The sequence below is a fragment of the Cherax quadricarinatus genome, chromosome 65 (genome assembly GCF_038502225.1).
Source record: "Cherax quadricarinatus isolate ZL_2023a chromosome 65, ASM3850222v1, whole genome shotgun sequence".
Taxonomy (NCBI): domain Eukaryota; kingdom Metazoa; phylum Arthropoda; class Malacostraca; order Decapoda; family Parastacidae; genus Cherax; species Cherax quadricarinatus.
In genome coordinates, this window is record NC_091356.1 from 286,834 (window position 1) to 297,694 (window position 10,861).

Genomic DNA, 10,861 nt, shown 5'->3' on the forward strand with positions numbered 1-10,861 from the left:
ATAAAAATTTACAGAACCAAGAAAGCTACGCATGAGCTTCTTGGTTTTGGGGAATTTAAATTCTAATAAAGCTTTGATCTTACTGGGAGAGGCTGCAAAGAGTTATTAGAAAGTATCAGTCCAAGATATCTAATCTTGTTATACCCAAGGAAGCATTTCTTCGGCTTGGCAGTGAGGCCATGTGAGCATAACCTACGCAAAACTGATGTTAATGTTTGGATATGTTCACCCCACGTGGATGTCATTACGTAAATGTTATCAAAATAAACTGAAACATTTGGCATATTACCCAAGACATTTCTCATCAGTCTCACATAGGTAGCACGGGCAGTTACCAAACCAAAGGGCATAGTTCTATACTGCATCAGTCCTTGGTGTGTAGGAAAAGCAGTGTACTGCTTAGAAGAAGGATCTAACATTACTTGATGATATGCCTGTGCAATATCAATCTCTGAAAAGAAGGAAGCGTCATAAAATTTGTGTAGATCGCTATCTATTAAGGGCATAGGCTCAGCATCCCACCGAGTTATAGCATTAAGGCCTCTGAAGTCAATAGCAAGTCTATATGAATTATCCTCCTTCTTAACCATGACTACTTGTGAGCAATATGCAGATACTGAAGGTTCAATGATCTTTAGTTTTAATAATTTGTCTACCTCTCGGTCAAATGCATCCCTAAGGTGAACTGGAACTGGGTATAATTTTCGTTTGATAGGATTGTCCGTCACTAAGTCAATCTTATGGACTACCGTGGAGGTAACACCTGGAATATCAGTAAAGACGTCTCAGAAGTTTCTCACACATTGAAGTAGTTCATGTCTCTTATGGTCATCCAAAGATTCATTAATATTAATGTTGGTTGCGCCCGAGTGGTCAAGAGTCACCAAGTCATGTAGTTCTCTGTCATAGTCTAAGTTAGACGTGTCAATTACACACACCTTACATTCTTCAGTTGTCTTATCAAGTTCGTGTGGAAAAACTAAGTCAAAGTTATTAAGGCAGTTAACCGAATTTCTCCGGTAATATTTCTTAAGGATGTTGATATGATAAAGCTTAGGTTTCCCCTTGACTTCTATGAGGTAATCAACCTTCCCACATATTTTTAATACTTTATATGGACCTTTCCATGCTACTAATAATTTGACTTGATAGGCAAAAGTCCCAGAACTTCATCCCCTACTTTAAAACTTCTCCTCTGACTTTTGGAATCAAAATATGTTTTGTACTGGTCCATTGACAAGCTTAAGTTCTTCGAAACTATGTCAGAGGTCTCCTCAAGTTTGGATCTAAGGTCAAGGAGAAACTGATAAGAAGACTGAACCTCAGCCTTTACGTCCTCATTAGTCCATAAGTCATGAAGGATGGACAATGGACCTTTGGCCTGTCTACCATAGAGAAGTTCAAAAGGTGAAAACCCCAAGGAGTCACTGGGAACTTCCCTCATGGCAAACAAAGCACAGGGTAGGTAACGATGCCACTCCTTAGGTTTAAGGGAGCAAAGTTTCCTTAAAATGGACTTGAGAATCGAATGCTGGCGCTCAATCCTCCCATTACAGCTGGGATGATAGGGTGTGGTGAAGAGAGGCTTCACTCCCAGAAGTTGGTAGAGATGTTGCATTAAGTCAGATGTGAATTGTGTCCCACGGTCAGACAAAATTTCTCTAGGAATGCAAACTCTGGAGAAGATGGACAAAAGTGCTTCAGCCACTTCTGTAGTAGTTATGGTCTTTAAGGGTACGGCTTCAGGGAAACTCGAAGCATAATCAACTAATGTTAATATATATCTTATGTCCCCCAGATGAAAGTGGAGATAAAGGACCAACGATGTCAATGGCTACTCTTTCAAACGGTACCGTAAAGATAGGCATTTTGACCACAGGTACTCGCCTGGTACCTCTGGAGGATGAGAGCTGGCAAACTTTACATGATCTACAATAGGTAGTGACATCTGAGGACATTTTGGGCCAAAAATAGGTTTCCCTAATTTTATTTAAGGTTTTCCGATGCGAGAAATGTCCGGCCACTGGCAGGTCATGAGCCATTTTAAGAACAGTCTCTGCATTGACTTGGAACAACTAAGATGGAATAGTCTATCTCGTCTGAATTTAATTTGAATACTGATTTATACAAGATACCTTTTATATATTCAAATTTATATGAAAAGTTTTTCCTTTGAATAACTTGATTTTGTTTAGCTGCATTATGGCATTTCTGAAGAGAAGGGCAGTTACGTTGTAAATTGACAAAAGAGTCCTTTGATATATCTAAAGGCTTGAAGTCAGGGAAAATCAAAGGATGGACAGTAGGAGAAGCCTGGGCTTTGGTCTGAGTCCTAGTCAAGACATTTATAGTATCGGAGGTGATATCTTCACTTTCATGTAACAAGTGAACCAGTGATCCTACTACCTCGCTTTCGAGAGTATCATCACTGGTTTTTAATCCCACATGAATCTCACGAGACATTGTCTCATCTGAACTTTAGAGGGGCTTCTCTGTCTCTACAGGAAGAGAATCTAAAAAGCTTATGTCCATCTTTGGTGATGAAAGGTCAACCTCAGAAGGAAGAATGGCACCTTTTACATTACCTATTAGTACGGAGCAAGAAGTGATGGGAGCTAGTACGGCTTCAGACCAGCCTGTGAACCATTTAGACCTAATGTAACAACGGATGGTAGGAAAAGTGTCCGTACGGCCCAAGTAGTCTGAAAGTATAGCAGAGGAATGAGTTTCTTTAAGGTTAGGGAACAGCTTATCAGAAATGACTATACATGTGCATCCAGTGTCTCGTAAAATGGTAGATACATTAAGTCCATTAACTGTTCCTGAACAGAAGGGTGCTTGGTCATTACAGTCTTTAAAACATCTTCCAACTTTTTGTACCTTCTTAGAAGGACAATCTGGACGTTTATGTCCCTTAACACCACACAAATGACAAACAGGAATAAAAGAAGTCATTTTACTTTCCACTAGAGGCTTTGTTTTCTTAAGATCTGATGAACCCTTGCCCTTAGGGTTCGATCCCTTTAGGTCTTTATATGAATTGTGAGCCTCAGCATACAGTTCAGCAGCCTCAGCAACTTCATCAGCTTTAATCAGGTTACGTTCTCTAATGAATGTTCTTATCTGGTGGGAAGAGCTGTCAGGAACTGGTCAGCAACCATGAAGTCTCTAAGAGATTCATAACTGTGATCAATTCCTGAACTCTATCCAAAAGTCGAACAAACGAAAGAGTGTTACTTGTAACTGCTGAAAGTTTTGGCCATGCTGTAAGGTGGCATACCTGAAATCTTTCCTGTAAGAATTAGTGGTTTTTTGATATGCTTTAAGGATTGCCTTCTTCAGTAGGTTATAATTACATATGATGTCCTGCGACAAAGTTGCATAGATATTCAAAGCTGTACCAGAAAATAACATTCCTAACCTGGTAGCCCAGGTGTCAGCAGGCCATTCACAGAGGGTAGTGGTATTTTCAAACCTGATAAAGTATGAAGTAATGTCTTCACCCTCTGTGAAGGGAGGTAAATTAGGTGTTGGAATATGTGCACTAGCTGCATGATGTTCAATTACTCCTTCCTCTAATTGTTGTTGTGTAAGAGTTAACTTTTTATTCTCTAATTCAAGGCGAGCTTTTTCGAGCTCACGATCTTTTTCTCTCTCTCTTAATTCATGCTCTCTAGCTTTTTCCTCCCGTTCTCTAGCTCTTTCCTCAACTTCTCTATCCTTGGCTCTTTCCTCAAGTTCTCTTAATTTAACTTGTTCCTCACGTACTCTAGCTCTCTCCTCACGATCAAGTCTATCACGCTCCTTTTTGTCTTCTCTCTTTAACTGTCTATCTTGGTTTTCTCTTTCAATTCAATCTCTCTCCTTTTCTTCTTCTCTTTCGATTTTCTCTCCTTTTCTTCCTGTCTTTCCCTTTCTAACTGTCTCTCTTCTCTCTCAATTCTCTCTCTTTCAAATCTTTCCTGGATCTTAGCTCTAATGAAAGATTCTAAATTTTTCCCTGTTATTCCTAACTTACTTCCAGCATTCATCCAAAACTGGTATTCCTCCATACTTGCAAGAACTTAAACTACCAGGGGGAAAATGAAAACGGGTCTCAAAGAAAACGGAGGGTTCAATTCCTGCTCCGCTCCAACTGTAAATAAACCAGAGGGCTCGATCCCTGCTTCAATTAAGCAATATGTATTAATGAAAACGAAGGGTTCTATGCTGGCTCCAAGCAAACAGTAAGTAGAATGGGGTCCTTTGACCATCCAATCTTCTCACCAACAAATCAAGAGTGTCCTACGACAGTCCCCTTGATATAATAAAGAGCTCAATGAAACAAATTGTCACTGGAAAATCTCGGATCCCTAGAGTCTAATCCTCCAAAGTGTTTCAAGCTCGAAAAAAAGGTGGCAGAATTAACTATTATATCCTGCCTGACTTGACTTACAATACATTGAGACTATAACAATTACCAAATCTTTTAAATACCTGTACCGTAGTCCTACCATAGAGAATGATTACTCATGGGTGGTGGTAACCGTCTGTTGTATGTGGCATTGAAGTTCCAATGGTAGATTCGAGATGGAGTTGAATCTTGATTCAGTCGAGTCGTATCCTGGCAGGGTCGCCACTTGTGAAGGTTTACTCAGCCCTGTAACAACTTCAGACAGTATTACCAAGGCTGGCTCCTCAGGAAAATTAATGAATAGAAAAAGAAATAATTAACAAAGATAAACACTTTATTATTTATTAAAGCAAACATGAAACAGTGAAATATGAAAGGTATATCCTATTTGAAAGAAAAATGAAAAATGAAATGAAAAAATGACATTTGAACTCAACACTAATATATATATATATATATATATATATATATATATATATATGCAATAAGATCACAGTAAACAGGTGATTTCAAAATATGCAAAACAACCACTCTGAAAGAATAGAGAAATTCCAAGCGCTTTCGTGACTACTCACATTATCAAGATAATGGGGTGTTTGGTGGAGGTTCACACCATGTTGTAGAAATCTTAGCCGTTGCTGATGATGTGGGGGGGGGTCGCAGGTGTTGGTGACAACCCAATGGCTCGTTCTTCACAGAGTATAGCCATGAATAATCAGTCCAGATGACAGGAAAGCAGGTTCTTTACCGCTGCAATGATGAGGGGTTACGTCCTGCGATGGCATACATGTACACAGGTAAGTAGATACAACATTTGACGTCTCAGGACTTTAGTCCATCTCCATCAATTCTTCTTGTTGGTTGGCAGGTGACCCAATCTGTCATTCCAAGCTGTAAAGAGAGACAGGTTACCCACTGCTTAAGAAATCACTCTCCATGATAAGTACAATACCTAAAAGATGTGGTGATTATTAAAACCTTTAAGAGATATCAAGGCTGAAAGGACTAAGTTTATTATTGGTCAAAAGTGAAGCTTTCAACCAATAAGTCCACTAGAATATGAGCAGGCATGTACTTACAGTAGTGCTGGGAGTTGTGAGTTGAGTGATTACTGTTTGACCGGAGCCCCACACGTCACCTTTCGGGGGGGAAGGAAGGGGGGGATAGCGGGAGCTAGACTTACCCTACCTTAACAAGCAGCCGGCAATCAAACTATCACTTTCGGGGTGGGGGAAAAAGGGGGGGATAGCGGGAGCTAGACTTCCCCTACCTTAACAAGTAGCTGGCAATCAAACTATTGTTACCATGTACTTGCTCGATACTCCTATCTGTTAAACTTTTCCCTCACACACCGGAATTGTTAACTGCCTATAATGATATAATTGCTGAACAATTAATTAATAAATTTATAGAAGTGGTACCTCCTGAGCAAGCCAAAATTTATGGTCACTATTTGCCACATCATGGAGTGAAGAAGGATTCTAAGACCACTCCTCTGAGAATTGTGTTTAATTGTAGTGCCAGGAGTAACAAAACTGTACCTAGTTTAAATGACTGTTTGATGACAGGTCCGTCGTTGACGGAAAAATTAGGAGATATCTTATTAAATTTCAGGGTGAAGAATTATGCCTTTACGGCTGACATAAGTAAAGCTTTCCTAAGAGTGAGTTTACAAGAGGCTGACTGGGATTGTACCCGCTTCTTATGGCCTGAGAATCCTATTGACCCACTTAGCCCTCTGAAAACCTTTCGCTTTAGGAGCGTATTATTTGGTGCTACATCCAGTCCGTTCCTACTTCAAGCGACGATAAATGCACACCTTAAACGTATGGGAAGTCCATTGAGTAAAGTAATGAGCAAACAATTTTATGTGGACAATTTCCTGGGTGTGGCATCAACTGAAGAGGAACTGTTAATGAATTATGGAGAGGCTAATAAAATAATGCAAAGTGCAAATATGCCTCTGAGGGAATGGAATAGTAATTCGTCCAAATTAAATGACAAAATAAGTAAAGATTTCCCTGGAGATGAAGTGCCAAAATGTAGTAATGTATTGGGTTTAACTTGGGAAACTGAGAGAGATTTGTTAATGTAAAAAAACTAATAATTACAGTATGCCAAATAAATTAACTAAAAGAGTCTTGCTTGCTGAAGTTTCCAAATGTTTTGATCCACTAGGTTTAGTGTCACCCCTTACTCTAAGGGAAATTAATTCAGGAAGCATGGAAACTTAAATGTGCTTGGGATGAAATTCTACCTGAGGAATTCATTAACAGGTGGGATGAATTAATTGGTGATTATGAGAAAATTCCAATGTTAGAGTTCCCACACCAGGTGGCCAATCCAAATGGGAAAAATGTACTCCACATTTTTTGTGATGCTTCAAAATTGGCATATGGAACAGTTGCTTACCTTCAATGTAATAGTGTTATTTCTCTTGTTATGTCTAAGGCTAAAGTGTCTCCAATTAAATCACGTACCTTACCTCAGTTGGAATTAAGAGCCATTTATGTAGGTGTCAAATTAGCTAATTATATAAGAAATAAGTTGCAGGAGATAAATATTAGCGACACTGTAATTTGGTCTGATAATGAGGTATCCTTACAATGGATTCGTAATGGAAACAGTAAAATTGTGTACGTACAAAACAGTCACTGAAATTAATCAGATGCAAGAGATGTATAATAGTTTGGGTCAGCATATGTTAACATTTAATCATGTACCTGGTGAGGAGAATCCAGCTGATTTCTGGTCTCGAGGTTTATCTTATGCTAAATTTGTAAATGCTGTATCATGGTTTAAAGGACCGAGCTGGTTGGTAAATAAAGCTAATTGGCCTGTACAAAAGGCGTATATTGCTCCTGTTGAAATTACTGTGACCAGCGCTCCAATAGTTTGTCCTTCCTAAGCCAATGATATAAATAGGTATTCTTCTTTACCCAAACTACTCAATGTAACTAAGTTGGTGTTTAAATTTCTAAACAAGATGAATATCTCATATAAGTTTTCACATCCTCTTGAATATTGGATAAAGAGGGTACAAGAAGAAATCTATGGAAATGAGATTAAATTGATGATGGAAAAGAAAAATTGTGAAAGGTTCCATAATAGAGAAATTGGGACTGTATTTAGAGAACAATGTAATTAGGTGCAGAGGTAGGTTACAAAATGCTGAATTGGGTGATTATGCTAAACACCCTATCTTACTGCCCAAAACTCATCATCTAACAAATTTAATTGTGCTAAATGCCCATAAAAATGTAATGCATGGTGGGGTACAAGATACCTTAAATTGTATTAGGGAAACTTTCTGGATTCCACGAGGATGGCAAAGTGTAAAAAGGGTGATTAAATCTTGTGTAATATGTCGCCATGTGGATGCCAGATCCTATATGTACCCATGTTCTCCACCATTGCCAAATGAGCAATTTGAGTCGTTTAGCAACAAACTCCGCCCGGCCGCAGTGTGGAAAATACTGTATATATTTTCCAGAAATACAGTAGTTATATATAGATGGCCATACTGTATTTAATAAAAATTATGTTATCGAAAATGGGAAGCTGCACCTGCGCAGAAGGACACTCGCCATTTTGTTTGAACTGGTCAACAGAAAGTGAGTGATAATCAGAAGAATTTTCGTGCTCTAGAGGTTAAAATTGGGTTCACACCTCTGAAATAGGAGCCAAAATTGTTGGATGTGCATTCCTGCATAACTTGAGATATCAGGCGACAGGACAGGACAACTCCAGGAACCTCAGATAAGCTGTCTAATTTATGTTTAAATTCTGGCCAGTAAATTTTTCATAAATGTAGGCAAAAGGGGGGGTCCAGTACATGACACATTAATCTCCAGTCAAATTGGCGAGTGTTATGATTAAGATATATTCTCCTTCTGTCATGTAAATGTGTGTATATATAATCCTTTTTCAATTTTAATATACAGTCCACAAATTTATATATTTACCAGCATTCCTGGTGATACATATTTCATTTGTAATTAATAGGTCCAGCGCAACTTGTGGATATGACAGTGGTAGGTATCAAAGGGGGACATTTTTTGCGACCTAGGTGTCCCAAATTCCTACTTGTCTAACTGATAAATAATAATTATCTTGGTTCATTTACTGTTATGTACATAATGATACATTCAGATAAATGTAATTTTCCACAAGTGTAAACTTAATTATACAGTTTACTTTATGTTATAGCAAGCTTTTATTTAGGTTTTGCTTACATATATTTTTATAATAATAAGTCTTAATGACAGATTTTATGGGCACACAAAAAGTACATCATGTAGATCTAATTATTGTGATACAATAGTCACACATTTTGGCATATACGTTAGGGTCGCTTACATAGGCATATATGCATGTCATCAGTTATATTCTAACCTTGACAGTATTAACAATGCTGGTGAAGACTTAATCCAACTATTTGGAACTATCCTCCCCGTCCTTGGTTCTCAATTACTTACCGATATATTTAATTCCACAAGCGCTGTTTGGTCCCCTTCGTGCTTAGCGCTTCCCCCATGTATATAATCATAACATCTTTAATAATGATATTTTTATTATAACATAATATAGTGAACTTTATCTGAGGCGAAGGGAAATACATGCGTTGGTTTTCTGTAATTTATTATAAAATTTGTAATTCTGGTGTAGATACATCCTGAAGACAAGTGAAAACAACACTCAAAGATGTCTTGCAATTGGTGTCGGAGACTAAGTCAGTGATTTCGAAAATATTTAGTTCGAATCTTTTAGTCGGCGGTGTCGGAACGTGTAATCAGCAGTGGTTAATCGGTCACCTTGCAGTTCTTGAACATATTCCTTTTATGTTTAATAATATCAGAAGGGAGAGGTCTTCCGAGTACAAAACTGACTTGCAAGTATTAGACCGATTAGAATGACCAAATTCCATCAGGTTATTAAAATCTAGAAGAATATTATCATTAACGCAGTGGTAGCGCGCTCGGCTCAAAAAATACAAGTCAGCCAACTGTTGTGAGTAGCACCCTTAGGAAAAAAATGAAAATGACCCCAATGGAAATAAGCCACACTGCTCTTCTGTTATGGGTTACTAGCACTCCGATGTTACTAATCCGAGTAGTCTTCATTAGTCCTGTGATCCAAAAGAAAGTATAATGAATTCTGGAGAGATTATAATGTATAACGATATTTCTCAGAGTTGAATTCTAATCTGGACAATGTAAAACAGTGGTTCGAATCTTTATAATGATTTCGAAGATTAATACAGATATAGTATACCATTATCCATTCAACTGAAAATGAAGGCTTCCTCCCTTCATTTTTTTAATATATCCTCTTAAGTATTGGTCCTGCTCTTTATACACTTCATCAAACAAATACTTTAAAGTAACTTTATCAAGCGAATATATTATGCCTTTGTATTATTATCTGCATGTCATTTAAACTTTCATCAGGCATCAGTGACCAAGTTCAAAAATAACCTACAAGCTCACTAAGTTTCTGATTAAGTCTTTCTTCACATCTTAAATGTGAATAAACACCACTGCCAGTTTACTCGGAGATGTGTATGAAGCAGTGATAACATTAAGAAATTACGATTTTTTTTACTTGAATTTGGCTCTTATATGCTTCGCGTAGAGCCAGCTGTGATATCGTATTCCTACCTCTTTATCGAAAATTATAAAGCAACACTTCTCTTGTGTTTCTAAAAGTGCCAGAATAATGAAGGAAATTTTCTGTATGTTTTCTTCTTATATAGAATCAGATTATGTGATTACTGTTTTGGTTTATTAACACATTAAACAATGTACTTAACTGTCTACCTCTCATTTAACTTTAACCTTGATGCTGGAGTAAGAGAGTTGAACGATTGTAACTCTTCATAAATTAATTATGCCGTCCACACGCCTGAACTGAGTAATGTCACTAGTTCTAATCTGAGAGGAGACACGAATAAACAATAAAAGTGTAATGAACACATGTCATTGTTCAATAATAAACCAAATGGAGAAAGAAACTCAGAAGATGAATTTGTCTGTATATTTCGACCCCCTACTGTTGTCCTCTTCAGCAGAGACAAAAATGAAAGAACGTGAATATATAGGAAGGTCACGTCTCTCAGCATTGCAGGCGAGTATGGAGCTTCAAACAGCCCGTGGGAACTTAGGTCAGGGAGCAAGTGGGTGTGGTGTGTCAGGTTTCATAATATTCCATGCACACCTTGATCATGATTATAACGATAAATATTGCAGTGACAAATAGTATGTCTAATATTGCGTTCATGGTAGAGTATATTTATGCAGGTTAGGTTAGGTAAGGTTCGTCAGGAAACAGGAGTGTCTCCTGACGTGGGTCTTAGATGATGACCTGTCATTGGTCATCTGACCGAGGCCTTCCGTTGGTTTACTGGTCCACCCCTTTGAAAATTATGGTCATAGTTATAACCATTTATTTTATATATATATATATATA